This window comes from Misgurnus anguillicaudatus, chromosome 18 (genome assembly GCF_027580225.2).
Source record: "Misgurnus anguillicaudatus chromosome 18, ASM2758022v2, whole genome shotgun sequence".
Lineage (NCBI taxonomy): Eukaryota > Metazoa > Chordata > Actinopteri > Cypriniformes > Cobitidae > Misgurnus > Misgurnus anguillicaudatus.
Window position 1 is genome coordinate 21,277,829 of NC_073354.2, and position 15,933 is coordinate 21,293,761.

The 15,933-nt window shown below is 36.7% G+C and overlaps 2 protein-coding genes across 4 annotated transcripts in view; one reads left to right on the plus strand and one right to left on the minus strand.

Moving 5' to 3' along the window:
- The window catches only part of syndig1l (synapse differentiation inducing 1-like), a 41,671-nt gene extending 30,585 nt beyond the window's left edge, over positions 1 to 11,086 (minus strand). Inside the window, exon 1 of one of the 3 annotated variants that reach the window (XM_055185382.2) lies at positions 10,910 to 11,086. The gene's annotated coding sequence lies outside the window, so the exon portion shown is untranslated. Of the gene's footprint in view, positions 1 to 4,828; positions 5,519 to 10,909 lie in introns of those variants that run through there. The other 2 variants (XM_055185383.2, XM_055185381.2) reach the window with 2 other exon arrangements.
- dll4 (delta-like 4 (Drosophila)) overlaps positions 1 to 15,933 on the plus strand; it is a 307,909-nt gene that overhangs the window by 64,696 nt on the left and 227,280 nt on the right. The gene's annotated exons all lie outside the window — the stretch shown is intronic.

Genomic DNA, 15,933 nt, shown 5'->3' on the forward strand with positions numbered 1-15,933 from the left:
TGAAGCGCGAGTGATTTCAATGTTAAGTCAATGTGCAGACGCACGTCAGGAGGTCCCGCGGCGCGGAAGAGGCGTTCGGCGTGGAGCGGAAGACGCGTTTCCGCCTCATTGGCAAGGCGCAAATTGAGCGTTGTGCGCGGTACGCGCGAATGGTGCTATTGTGCATTTTGCATTTCACGCGAATTTGTGGCTGACGCCCGAGTTGAAAAATTTGAACTTTGGCGGAATTTCGCGCCGCGTTAACCAATCAGGAGCCTGCCTGCTGCTGTGGTGGCAGCCCCGCCCAGAGTCACTCACTCAAGCAGTCACTCAGAGCTATATGACACAAGTTGTTATTTCTATTAGGAGACAGGAATAAAAAGGACCTCGCTTGGAAGAGTGTCAGTAAGGACTTTGGGCAACCTGGTAAGTTGTAATACACACTTCACTTTTGAGTCACATGACGTTTATCGACCCGCGCCGTTTATTTTCCCCCTATAGTAAGGTTACCCAATACAAACTGGTAACTCTCTTGAGAAATGCACAATCAACATCAGTCATCTTGCAAACAGACACTCGCACAGCAGTTGCCCCTCCCACAAGAAGCGGATTTTGCCTCGGACGCCCGTCAAATGCTTGCTTTTTCCCCGCGTCTACTCCGCTCTACACGCGCGAATGGATTCAAAGTGTTCAAGCGGCAAACTAGGCGCGGTAGACGCGATTTTGACGCCCTAAACGCGTTTGGTGTAAACCCTGCATTAGATTGTGCCCCACTCTCCCCTACTGTGCAAAAAGGCAATCATGTCACCATTAGATTTGTTATACTTATAATGGTAATGCCTCTTTATAATGGTCTCTTTATTAGAATACAACCAGAAAAACAGGAAATTTATACTCGGTATACTGTATTTTTGTTCACATATTTCCTGTATTTCCTTAATGGAGCATTTCACCCGTAGAAACATTAATCTTTATTGAAAGTGTGTCATATTTGTAGTCGAAATGTGACATACATTTAGAATTTGGTGCCTATTTGACCGAGAAAAGGGGTGTTTGTAGTCTCACCCCCTCAACAAAGATATTGGACTTCCTCCTTTCAATTATGAAAAATTATTATTTTTACATAATTTAAAGAAGGAAGTGCAACACTTGAAATCTGTATTTCTCCTGTCTCAGCAGCAACTGAGGAAATGATGCATGACCATTCAAAAACATGACTGGGGTTCTAACTACACAAAGCTTAATGCAAATGGGTGAAGTGTCCCTTTAATAAAGAAAGTAAAAAAAATGGATGCTCATTAAAACTTACAAAGTTTGCCAACAAAGCTGGTGGTGGCCTAAGACTTTTGCAGAATTCTGTACTAAGTGCATTATCAGAAACTTGTTCAAAAGAAAAGCTAATTTAGTAATAATTGCTTCTGTACAACTCCCATTAGGTATATTTAACAGAGCACACCACTCTTACTCGTATATAAATCCAGTAACCCTTGATATTGAAACAAACAGCATGTGGCCACGGCGGTTGGTACACACCCTCCTCCTCATTAATCTGTTATTAAAATAGCAACACCATGAGACAGAAATCAGATTATTTCCGAGGTTTTGATTTGATCTGTGCTGATGCTTCTCTGTGTTGTCAAATGCAGGATCATTCATCAAGAATTGCTGACTCTATTGCTCAGAGAGGTTTTGAGCTCTCCCAATTCTCAATGCACGTTTCCACACACTCAGCATCTACAGTACTAGGCACATTCTCCCAGCTCAATAATACTACCCTATCACAGCCCACCAAAGAAAAAGATTGCTTAATCAGTAGAAATCTAATTCTGAATTTATTATTGGGTTTTTATAAGACTTTTCATACTTTGAAGATTATATTAAATTGCTTGGCAAGCACAATTTCTCCTACTGTATGTTGACATATTTTCTAATATAACAGAAAGGAGGTATAAAGGGGCGACACTTTGTTATTCTAGATATCAGTGGGGACAAAGTTGGGACAAAAATCAAAGTAAAGCAAGTTTTGTGTTTATGCTCAAGAGTACAATAGCATACAGATGGCCTTAAAACAAACACGCGCAGACTGAAAGCCTCATTACTCTTTATGCCTTTCCATCTCTGTCTGCATTGATTTCTGGTCAATTTTGACCTGCATCTTCTACAGAGTGTCTGCTGCAGATACATTCTTCATTCCAATTGGCTTCCTGTCATCATTTCTCGATTCTCCTATAAATAAAACAAATGTCTGTTTGTAGTGAAAGATACCAGGGTTAGTGATTTAGGTGTGTGTGCGCAACTGTCTGCTGTGCTTGTTATGCAAAGATGGTAGCTAAAGATATTAGACCTTTTTAAGTTGTGTAATGCCAAAAAATAATGTACCATCTGATAACATTATTAACTGTTGTTTTTCGTAATTGAAACGAGGCCGTGCTGCACCTGCCGAAAACATTTGCATGGCAGAGCAGACGTAATACTCTATGCTTGTAATATGTGCCATAAACCCTTGCAATGGAATACAGAAAAAAACATCATGTTCTTAACTGTCATTGAGGCCTTGGAGAGGATGTTTTTTATATAGCCTTAAAGTCTGGCTTGTCAAAAAGAGACATGGACTAGCCTGCAAAACATTTGCAAAAGTATTTGCTGTTTTGTAGCTATAGCTGAGAGGTCAGAAAGGGAGAACAGACTTTACAGCTATATACATTTAGAAAAGGATGTGGGGTAGGGTTAATGTCTACATTTTAGTCTACTATTTAGCTGTTTTAAAGCAACTGGCATGTGTTTTTACTATACGTCTGACTACCTGTTAAACTGTCAAATGTAATTACGCTTCAAACGCATAAAACATAATCATAGATTTAGTAGAAGAACTACCTTCATTTATTTGAACTGTAATTATATTTAGTGCATAATTACTTAATTTCACATGACAGTATCATAATTGTCCTTGTTAAAACATTTAAAGAGTACAATTTTCTATGATTCTTTGATCATTCATTTAGTGGAATTCAGCTTAGTATAAACAAATTTAGCCAAGATTATACGCTACACACTGCAGACAGACTTTCGGATAGGATCAACAGAAAAATTGCCATTTTATTCATCTTTTAATCACTCGCTGTGTTTTGTGCTGTCTTATTAGAGTTAGCTGTAAAGATGTAATATTAAAGCCTTCCCACTTTTAAAATGGTGATCATGGCAACGACCACTTGGCTATTTTTTATGACAATAATGTGTACATTTGTGCATTTACATCTAGCACCTGTTAGTTGTGCCAATATCTCTCATCAAGGTCAGATGAGGATGAGACTGAATAGCATCTATATAGAAGCAAGTAGGGATGTACAATATAGTGCTGTATATAAAATAGCGCAAAAGACAGTTTAGCCTTTATAAATAACCTTATTAGAATTCAGTCTGCCTACACAGATTCACTGCAGCATTCTGCTGTCAGTCAAAATATTGTGATACGATAAGGATGTATCTAACAGCTATTTCCTCATAGACTCAGATTTGAATCTTATTGTGCTGTAACATGTTTGACAATTCTGTGCACAGTTTCTTAGATAAGCTTAAAATAAGGAAATGTTGTGATCAATTTCTGAATTGCACTTCTATTTAATCCCAACTACATACTTTTAAAGAGAAGCGCCACATGTTTTTATCCATCATTGATTCTTTGTGCCAAGTTGCATTCAAATTCCCCTGCCTATGTTTTCATCAATTAAACCTTATAATGCTCAAACCTCCTGAAGTCAATAGTACAGTGGCTAAACACACTTTAGCAGTGTTAATGTGTCGCTGTGTAAAATGACTAATGGAAACGTTTGTTAGTCATGCACTTTAATTACCATGTACACACTGTGTACAAGACAGGGGTGCAATTTATCAGGCCAAAATGCAGTAATGTGCCTCTTGTACTACCAAAATGGTTTTATTAATCTACCCTGTGGGAAAAGAGTAAAATCTGAGAACAAGTGCTTTTTAAAGTGTTTTTCCCCTTTGATGATGGTGAATAATTGCAGGGCATTCATTACAGTACACTATTACTGTTCATTCAACCCCTCCTAACACAGAAAAAGAAAGAGAGAGAGGAAGATAACAGACAATAGTATTTGAAAGTTCAACGATCCATGTTATTAAGATGCACATTCGCTATTAAAAAAGAAAGGTTTTATAAAAGGTTCTTTGTAGTGATGTCATAGAAGAACCATTTTTTCCAGAAGAACCTTTTAGCCAAATGTTCCTAAAGTACTAATTTCTTTCTTGCATTTCTATTGTTTGTAGAATCTTATACCAAACCTTTTGTGTAGCAGAGGGTTCTGTGGATGTTAAAGGTTCTTTACAGTCTAAATAGTTTTTTTTGTCATCATGCTATAGTTCTTGTTTTGATTTTATATACACCTACTGTAGATGCTGGACAGTGTAGTGGACTGCACAAATTACTGAACTCGCAAAACTATGCGCGTAAAGCAATTACGCATGATCACTGGCACGCGCAAAAAGTAAGAATAATTCATTATTGCACCATAATCAATAAATGCGTTGTGTGTGTATTTTAACAATTTCATATAAAAGTTTTCGCTACCTGCAATCATACACGACGAGCATGAAAATATTTACTTACTGTGTAGCCTATGTTTAAAGGGGTATTTTAAAACCATAATCCCAAAGGTTGCATTTTCGGAAAAAAAATATATGTAGCTTACAAAAGCCTATAAGTATACATAAATCGTTCTATTGAACAAGAATACAAATGCTGTGCAAAATCTGTACATTTTACACGTTTATGAAATACAGCTTATGATCAGAACCGCATATTCAGCAATGTCCATATACAGATATGTACCTTATGACTCCAGGTGTCCGGCTTCAGTGATGTCCTCGATTTTATTCAGCGACAATATCGACTGGCTTTCCACGGAAATGTCAAACGATTTCAGTCCGTGCCTCGCATTGCATAAACCAGTGAAGAAAGCCCGATAAATAACAACAACACCTTTCTAAGGATGATCATCGAAAAAATGAACAATCTCTCCTAAACGTGAGTCCTTCTTAAGCAACAGATTTCGGCATCGCCTAGAGTCCGACAAAAGGAGCAGTTGAAATTACTTCCAGTAAATCTTTAATGTACTGTAACGGTAACCTACACCGCACCTCATAGTAGAGCAGATCTGATGCTTTCAGAGAAGTCGGGCATCTCCCGTCACTTTCAGTTAAATCATCAGCTGTGCGAAACCGCGCGTTCAGAAAGCAGGAACTTCATCCGAATCCCGGCGCTAAGCTTTTAAAACACCAGTTTATCTGCCCGCGTGCTTTTTACTGATTAGATTCGCATGAAAGTGCGAGAGATAAAGTAGACCTGCTGGTATAGTGGACGGACTTGCGCGTCTCTCCAAATATGACACGAGTTATGTACCGTGCGTCCTGCGCGTGTCAGTTTTACCTTTGACTTTACGCAAACGTTCGCTTTTGCAAATATGGTTCTAGAGCCCCAAGATCTTGAGCTTAATCGATTTCACATCATGTGAGAGCCTCTGGGGATGTTGATAATGCCGATTAAAAATTTCCGTTTAGTAATTTCTGTCTGTCTGCTGATCTTGTCTATCCTGTCTGTCTATCTGTCTTTGTACAGTAGGCTGTCTGTCTGTCTGTGTACAGTAGTATATCGGTCTGTCTGTCTGTCTATATATCTTGTCTGTCTATCTGTCTTTCTGTGTACAGTAGTATATCTGTCTGTCTGTCTGTCTATCCATCTGTCTATCTATCTTGTATATCTTGCCTGTCTGTCTATATATCTTGTCTGTCTGTCTGTCTACCCATCTGTCTATCTATCTTGTATATCTTGCCTGTCTGTCTGTCTGTCTGTTTGTCTGTCTATCCATCTGTCTATCTATCTTGTATATCTGTCTAACCTGTCTGTTTGTGTACTGTAGTCTGTCTGTCTGTGTCTAATCTATGCTGTCTGTCTATCTATCTGTGTACAGTAGTCTGTCTGTCTGCCTGATCTGTCTATCTATCTTGTCTGTCTGTCAATCCTGTTTGACTATCTGTCTGTGTACAGTAGTCCGTCTGTCTATCCTGTCTGTCTGTCTGTCCTGTCTATCTGTCTGTGTACAGTAGGCTGTCTGTCTGTCTATCTATCTATCTATTTTGTCCATCCTGCCTGTCTGTCTGTCTGTCTATGCTGTTTGTTTATTCGTCTGTGTACAGTAGTCTGTCTGTCTGTCTGTCTGTCTGTCTGTCTGTCTGTCTGTCTATTTATCTTGTCTTTCCAGTCTGTCTATCTGTCTGTGTACAGTAGGCTGTCTGTCTGTCTATCTATCTATTTTGTCTATCCTGTCTGTCTGTCTATGCTGTTTGTTTATCTGTCTGTGTAGAGTAGTCTGTCTGTCTATTTATCTTGTCTTTCCTGTCTGTCTGTGTACAGTAGGCTGCCTGTCTGTCTATTTATCGTGTCTTTCCTGTCTGTCTGTCTGTCTGTCTGTCTGTCTGTTTGTCTGTCTATCTATCTGTCTGTCTATGCTGTTTGTTTATCTGTCTGTGTACAGTAGGCTGTCTGTCTGTCTGTCTGTCTATCTATTCTGTCTATCCTGTCTGTCTGTCTGTCTGTCTGTCTATGCTGTTTGTTTATCTGTCTGTGTACAGTAGTCTGTCTGTCTATTTATCTTGTCTTTCCTGTCTGTCTGTGTACAGTAGGCTGTCTGTCTGTCTATCTATCTTGTCTATACTGTCTATCTATCCTGTCTGTCTATTTGTCTGTGTACAGTAAGCTATCCGTCTGTCCGTCTGTGTATCTTTCTATTTATCTTGTCTAACCTGTCTGTCTGTGTCCAGTAGTCTGTCTGTCTGTCTGTCTATCTATCTGAGTACAGTAGGCTGTCTGTCTATCTATCTGTCTATTTATCTATCTTGTCTATTCTGTCTGTCTGTATGTCTGTCTTTCTATGTATCTGTCTGTCTGTCTTATCTATCCTATATGTCTATGTACAGTTGTCTGTCTGTCTGTCTGTCTGTCTGTCTGTCTGTCTAATCTATCCTGTCTGTTTATCTGTCTGTATACAGGAGTCTGTCTGTCTATCTGTCTGTGTATCTATCTTGTCTATCCTGTCTGTCTGTCTGTCTGTCTTTCCTGTTTGTTTATCTGTCTGTGTACAGTGGTCTGTCTGTCTGTCTGTCTATTTATCTTGTCTATCCTGTCTGTCTGTCTGTCTGTCTGTCTGTCTAATCTATAAATCATTTGGTTATTCGGTCTGTCTTTCTATGTGTCTGACTGTCTCTCTGTCAATCTAGTTGTGTCCAAGGATTGGATTTTAGAGTTACACATAAGACGCAACCAGTCAGGAGAAAGTACATGATTACATATTACTTTGAAGAAGTAAAGATCAAAGAATACGTCTGACTGAAAAGAATAAATTTTCATTTGAGAAAGATTTTCTTTCATCATTGTTTTGAGAATTTTACATGAAGAGCTTCTCTGGATTATTTTCAACTACCTATACAATGTACACAATGTAATGGAAAATGATGAAGAATGAGGCTTTGCTATAAAACGTAAGAGTCAGACAGGCATAGAAAGAGAGGGAAATGCTGATACATCTGTGTCTGAGTGCAGAATTGATGTGGCTTAAAATCCCCTTTCATGTACTCTGTGACATCACCATTTGATTTCTCAAGAGAAAGGTGGAGAAAGAAAAGGGGTTAGTAAATGACATGGAGACAGCTATCTGAACAGCTTGTAGATGTCACGGCTCAATGGATCATTTCTTTAGACAATAGGAAGATGGAAAAATATGAAGCAAAAAAAGGATTGTAATTTTTAACGTGCTAAGTTGGATGTGCATAAAATTGTTTTAATTCGTCGGTTAGAAGCCAGTAAGCCCTGGGTGAAAGCAAGCAATTTAATAGAGCCTTTTTTGTGGTGGCATGTGTCCATGCTTTGCTCATCTCTTCACAAACATGCTCATAGCAAACAGCTGCTCTCACTTGCTTTAAACCCACATCAATCACAACGTCTCCCACGGTACCTGCGGCTCACAGAGACTTTCTGCTGCCATATACTGTATTATTTTGAGGCATTTTACTTTCTCCTTTTGTCCATTTTGCTTGGAAAGAGGAAGGCGGTTGTACCTGCAGGCTTAACTTAAGCTTCCGATGAGCTTGAGATTCAATTTATTTGAGCTGAAATTACTTCAATCCTTTTGCAACAGAACATTAGAGCTGTAAATGAATATCCTTAGGGCACACACAGTTTTTGGGGGTCCTTCTGGAATTAGGCATTTGAAAGATTTTGAAAATGTAAAGTTCTGGTCGATCATGCCTCTTTTCACAGCAGTTTTGCACATTCCTGAATATAATACAGAGATATCCAGCCTTGTAGAAGTTTACAGCCATTACAGTTGGACAAACTCTTTTCTCAGGAACAGGGGGTGAACAAGCCTGCTGTTGACATTGATATGGTAGCCGGTGACAGGATGAAATGTGTCGCCTTCAGCAGGGAAAAAAACTGAAGAGGGAACAGCAAATAGTGAAAGATGTACAAGAACGACATGCACCTAAAAAAATTTGGTACACATTGAGGTAGTTTGGGGCAATAGAGAAATACATATTGCACCAAGTAGCATAACATGTAAATGTTTATGAAAAACACATTTAAAAGGCAATACTTCTATATATATATATATATATATATATATATATATATATATATATATATATATATATATATATATATATATATATATATATATATATATATATATATATATATATACATATATATATATATATATATATATATATATATATATATATATATATATATATATATATATATATATATATATATATTTGGTTATATAGTTTGGTTCCATAACGCAATAAATCCATTTTGACTAATTTGGGTATAAATGTGTTTTCAATACCCAGAAAGTGACAAGATTAAAACCACTGTTTTCTGTTACAAACTTTCACATAGCATCTTTAGATTATAATAACATAAAAAATTCTAATCCATAATTTGATTTTCAAAGATTTATTATAAAAACTGATAATTTTTTTCACAAAATGCACTAAAACCAAGTTTTTTTTCAAAATGCTATAAATCTATTGAATCAATATATAAATGTGCATTCATCTTTGCCATATTATATTCATTTAGTTGACTAGTGGTATACACTGAATAAAAAATAAACATTAATGGCATTAATCAAAACACTTACTTTGTCATATTAAGAACTCTGTCATTGCTGCTGTCATCCTTGGGACGTCGTCGCTGAACTTTTTTGACAGCGATCAGCTGTAAAATATTTTGGTCCTGCTTGATTTTCGTTGACTTAGGGTAAAATAATAAAAAGTTTTTATAAGATCCTCTGGGGTCAATGTGTTAGCAATGTGAAGCTTGATGCTGTCATGTGAGAACAAGCAACAGCCGGCATTTTTAATTATTTGAATTTAATGGCTTACGTTTCTTCCCTGCCACAGAAAACCACCACATGTTTATCAATGCCATCAAAATTACGATTTGTTGATCACGAAGTACAAAGTAGATGAGGAAAACTAGGATTTTGTGTGTATTCAAAGCGCCGCCATTAATGTTTACAATGCTTGGAATGATGCGTTGTGATTGGCTGTGTGGGTTTATTGCATTCTGCAGAGAAGGAGGACTGGCATTTGACGCGGTTTGGAAAAAATGGCAGAAAAGATGACAGAAAAACACAGCAGATATTGGATTTTGTGTAAAATTAAGAATTGACTTTTTAATACTGACCTGATACAATACTGATTTTGGCGGTAAGTAATATGTTTTAAAAACGGCATTTATCGTGTTTTGGAACCAAACTGTTCACATATACATATACATTATATATATATATATATATATATATATATATATATATATATATATATATATATATATACAAAAAAATCATTTAAAAAAAATCAGCAAAAGAAACATAGCAAACTAGTATCAAACAAATACCTTAGAATTTCTTTCCATAAAACTTTTTTCAAGTTAGTAAACACATACATACATTAAAGGATAAGAGACCTAATGGTTTAAGTAAGTGTGGTTTAAGGCTTAAAGTGTTTTCCCGCATATCTCAAATACCCAGCTGTATAGACAACCTGTTTCTAGTCCACTGGTAGACTTGTCATGCAAAAAACCTTTTCCCTTTGGCAAGCTCATAATAGACATCTATTGTTTTAAGTTGTTTTAATTGTTTCTGTATCACACTAAAGGCCAACAAACTTATCCAATAATAATTTGATGTGTGTGTGTCTGTTGGTATACACAGAAAGTGTCCCCAACTGAACATCTTAAAAAACATACAAAATGGTACTTTTTCATAGATTAAAGACTGCCAACAGGTTTTTGTCATGGTTGGGGTTAGGGACTGGGGTAGGTTAGGGGAAAAGATAACAGTTTGTACAACGTGTGTGCGTGTGTGTGTGTGTGTGTGTGTGTGTGTGTGTGTGTGTGTGTGTGTGTGTGTGTGTGTGTGTGTGTGTGTGTGTGTGTGTGTGTGTGTGTGTGTGTGTGTGTGTGTGTGTGCGCATGTTTATACAAGAAGCATTAGCAGATTTAAATCATTATTTTAAATCTTGAATTTTGGAAGAAGCAACAGACGTAAGCTACCCCACAGTTCATGTCAGATTACTGAACACGCAGTGTTTTCACCAACTCCTACTCTTTTGCTCCTTAAAAGCATACATATTCATGACTTGGCTAAATATACATGTACAATCTCTCAGCTCAGGCTCCCAGCAGAAGAGGTGCTATGAGGTAAAAGCCAACATGGGTGACACTACAAGGCTATAGACTGGAATTTGGTCTGAATAATGATCTGTACCCTATAAAAACAAACATAATTTCAGATCTGTGGGTCCAAAATAAGTGATACCCTTCGCCCATTAGCTACAGCCCTACCAGTTATCCGGTGCGAGCATAGCAGGAGGTTTTCTTCAAAATGGATGTGTTGAAGCAGATTAGAGGCTGCTTTCTGTGTGGATAAGGTGATGAATAGTGCAACCCTTGGGGCAAGTCACTGGTGGATGCATCCGAGTGCCCTGTGCTGCAATTGACCTCAGAGGCACCAAAATAAGTGCAGCCTATAAAAGCAAACAATCATACTGGTCATGGAAACAATATTTTACATTGCTAAAATGATGGATAGGGATTGGATTACTTCAATTCCTTTTTGTTAGAAATTTATAAATAATTGATCACTTTCGTATTTGCAAATATTACTCTCAGTTATAACTGAACTAATTCTGTATGAACAACACTGAATTCCCTGTGGGTATTAATAAAGTTTTATGTCGTATTGTAATATCAGCAAGGCCATAGTGCAAACCATTGGTCAAGGTAATGGTTAAAGATAGCATTAACAATTGGCTAAACGGGCAATGCAATCAGTTTCACAAGTAAGCTCATTGCATGAATCTTGATGATCATGGGCATTTTATGCATTTATGCATAGTTAATTTTTTCTGCTCTTATCAGAGATGTCCCAGTAATTTATATTTGCTACAATTGGTACATCAAGAGACATCCAATTGCTCAGTAGTATGCTGTTAGACTTAATGGAGAATATTATCAGTACAAGTGCCTAGCAATTAATTCGGGTGCATAGCCCCTGGTGTAGTTGTTCTGACCATTTATGTTTATCTTCTTTTGGTTGGGAGTTTATGACAATCTATGGTATTGAAAAAAACAATCACGGTTAAAAACAAAACGTAAAATTCTAAACACTAATTGACCAATTTTTATGTATATTTCTTAAACTCGCTAGCTCCATAACTGCTTAGATTGTATTATATCTTCACTTATAATTTCAAACCCTTTGACTAAAAATTGTTTTATGAAAGAAATTACCTTTGTATCAAACATAAGTTTTGTTTTAAGTTCAAATTCATTTTGGAATTTGCTCAAATAATTGTCTAAAATAATTTAGAACATTAAGGAAGTGAGGCTGTTTTTGCGGTGGATGTATTTGTCATATTTTATTGACATAATCATTTGACTTATTCCTTTTCTCTTCCTCATTTAGCAAGTATTTCTCTAACAATTGAAACGTTTTATCTTAGCAAATTGATATCTTTATAGTTATTTCCTCCTTAGGATGAATTGGCTCGCTGTACTTCTCACTTTGATATGTGAAAAAGCGGCTGGTAAATGCTTTAAAATAATGAAAAGATCATGTAGATGTTCTTTTTGACTTTGTCACAAAATCTCAAAAACATGGCTTAAACGATTTTGATACCTTCCTGCAGTTAGCACCTGAGCAGAGTTAAAGGTGCCAAAGAATGCTTTGAAATAATATGTTAAATGGTTCTTTGATATTAACGTGGAAGGTAAAAATGCTAAAATTATCCCTAAGATTTGTCCTTTGAATTAAATGGTCTATTATTGCCCTATTTGGAAAGGTCATGAATCATAATGCTGAGCTCTGCTCTGATTGCTCTGCTCTGCTCTGAGGCTCATGCCAGTAGCTCACATTATTAAACAGACCTTTATGGGCTCTATCTTACACCCGGCGCAATGCGCTACGCAAGTGTCTTTCGCTAGTTTCCACCCTAATTTTCACGTTTAGCGCCGCGTTGTTTAAATAGCAAATTCATTTGCGCCCCCTTTTGCGCCCATGGGCGTTCTGGTCTGAAAATGAGGTGTGTTCAGGCGCATTGTTGGCGCGTTGCTATTTTGAGGCAACTAAAATAGACCACGCCATTGACCAACAAAAACCTGGTCTAAAGTCTAAAGTCAATGGCGCAATGTGTTTTATGTTATTTAAAGAGCGCATTAGTAAAATGCGCCTATAAACGGGAGGACAACGCGGGTTTGCTTATCACAAAGTACATGAATGCGCAGCAGCACAAAAATGCTTTTAAATATGAAAGATTAAAGGATTGAATGTAAAAGATTATTATTGAGTCTCTTGGACATAAATGAGGACTAATTATGAGACGTTAGAAGGCGCAAAGAGCTGCTTCACCTGCAGGCTGGTAAAAAAAATGCTTTGCTTTGAACAAATGCGTCTGTTTTTAAATGTTTTTTTTTAATGCTACCTCACGGATTTATTGTATATGATGTACCTGTGGATATGGTGAGATTAGAAAATTTTTTAAGTAATGCTTAAAAAAACTCTTTGCTAAAAAAACGCTGTCCAAAGTGCTGAAACGTAGGGAGAGCCGTTTGTAAATTCTTTATCTCCTGTTTGTTACAAATAAAGTATTTTTAGAGTACAAACCTTATCTTAGATACTTGTAAATTATGTTTTGATGATATTGGATAGCCATACATTTAAAGCAATTACAAGCCTGCTTTTTACTTCCATGACTAAAAGAAAACGGTTTTAATAAAAAAATAACAATTTCAATACAAGTGAAAAACAACACAATTATTTAATATTAATCCTTAACTGGGAATCTTCTACCTCCGCTTAGTTTTTCAGTTTACAAAGTCCGTCATCTAAATAGGGATTAGACATAGCGCCAGCGCAACTTGCTTTTAAAGGGAATGAGAGCTGTGACTCTCATTGGTTTACTGCACGTTACGCCCAAAATACTCCCATTACAATAGGACCTACCCTTTTCGACCATGCGCTCGGCGCAAAAAACATTTTTCCCGTCATTAAATTAGCAAAAGTGGATTCGGACACGCCCATTTAGACGTTGCGCTGTGCGCTTTAGACAATGCGCTTAGATCGTTAAAATAGGGCCCTATATGTTTGAGCCTGTATCAGACAAAAATGCAGATTTTGAGGAATTTCTAATGGTTCCGAGATTGTTATTGGACGTTTCTAAGTGGCAAGTTTGTGTTTTTTTCAGTATGAACCTACAAAATGTAACTGTAAAGTGAGTCAATAGTAGATCTTCAGCCTAAAAACTAGCATATAGCACTCAGCCGTCACAATTTGTTTTTAGCATTTTAACAACTTTGTAATTAATTTAATGTGTAATTTACTGTTGGGTTGTACATCTTGACTGTGATGTCACAGTCGGTGTTGAACACTCCTTTCTTGCATGCACAAGGTTTAAAAATGAGGAAACAAACGCGTTTTGGGCCCACAATATAACATTGCCATGTACAAAGCTCTTATTATTCATCTATGCCGGTAAATACAGTTTTTATTCTATGGCACCTTTAACTTGAAATCAAGATACTGTAAATCGATGATTTGGAAACAATGCTATTGAGTCATCTATTTTGTTGCTTATATTAAGTTCATTCTTAAAAGGAAGTCACATATGAATATTTGCCAATAGTGCAGGGTATGGGAGTATAGTTTACAGCAGGGGTCTTCAATTCTTCTTCGGGGGTCAGATTTTAAAATTGTAAATATGGCGCGGGCCAAATTTTAACCCTTTTTTAACTTTTATATATGTTTTAATTTTACCATATGTGTGTGTGCGTGTGTGTGTTTTTTTGTTACTTTTGTTATGGTATATATTTTTTAAAAACATATTAAAAACATGCATTTTCAAAACACACTTCTTATGTTGCCTTTTAATTACTGAAAACTCATATTTTCTTTTTTAATATTTAAAAACAATTGCAGTTTAACATGTAAGAGCCAAATGTTAATAGTTATGACCAACTATGAACATTAAACATTACACAAAAAAGTACAAGTGTAAAAGATCAACACATGTAGAGCTCTTAAACATATTTTGTTTATAATTGTTTAACTTTCATTAATTGTTACATGTCTTCTCCTAATGACTAAATAGCACTATATGTTTTCTTTTTAAATATTTTAAAGATATATATATATATAGGCTAAAAGGATTTCCATTGTACATTACATACAGATATAATTGTTGGGAGTTCGCCCCCTAGTGGCAGTCGTAATGAAATGACAGTTTAATCGTAAATCTGTCATGGGTGAGAAGCTCAATCCAGCAACCTTTAATCTACGAATATATTTATAGTTAATCATTTACTTAACAGTAATCAATCGTTTTTAAAGTATTAAAGTGTTACTGATAAAGTGAAACAATTTTTTTTACTTTGCTCACAATTTTGATCGGAACACAGAAATTCATCACTTCCGGTCGGCGTGTCACATGCGGTGTACGTTAGTCGCACAAGTTTATTTTCTTTATTGCATCCAAAGCTCGAATTGGATCGGTTAATTACGCACCCACAGATGGTTGGCACCCCACGCAGCCCCATTCTGGCTCCCTTTCCGTGTTTTCGGTCGTCATTTGTCATGTAGCCTACAGTGGAACAGGTAAAAGTAACCACGCTGAATTTAAATCAGAATATGGCCGTTTCTCAATCCAAAGGCTGCAGCCTCCGGAGGTCGCATTTCCAGGCTGCATACGTCATTAAATCTTATTTCAGAATTTTAACAATTACACAGTTGACTATTATTCTTAGTTAATCGTAAATTGTTGTGATGTGCTTATGATTTGTGAATGTAATGCTCAGTTAACTTAAACTTGATGACGTATGCAGTCTGCTGCCTGCATATACGACCTATGGAGGCTGCAGCCTTCCGATTGAGAAACGGCCAAAGATGACCGGCGGGCCGCCGGTTGACTAGCCCTGGTTTACAGATACCCCAATGTTTTTATGACAATAAATTAACACATATAATTAAAGGAAACGTGGGTGAAAAGCAGTATTGGCCACATGAACACTATTGCTTAGAACAAACCAGTTATGAATCTTCTGCCTAATAGTGGCCTAGTTTTGAAGTTGTGCGGACCTATTATAATGATCAAGTTTTGAAAAATAAATGCATGCAAGTGTATGTCTAGAACAAACTGTTTTATTTAATTCCTGCCTTTCAAAGTTAATGCTTTGACTACACCATTAACTCTCGAGTACTCATGAAAGGAACAAAACCTGAATGCCACTTCACCACCACAGGGATTTATCAAGTCAAAACACAGATGAAGTCTCTTTGATTTTATCGACCTATGTAAAGGTGAGCTTTACAGAGA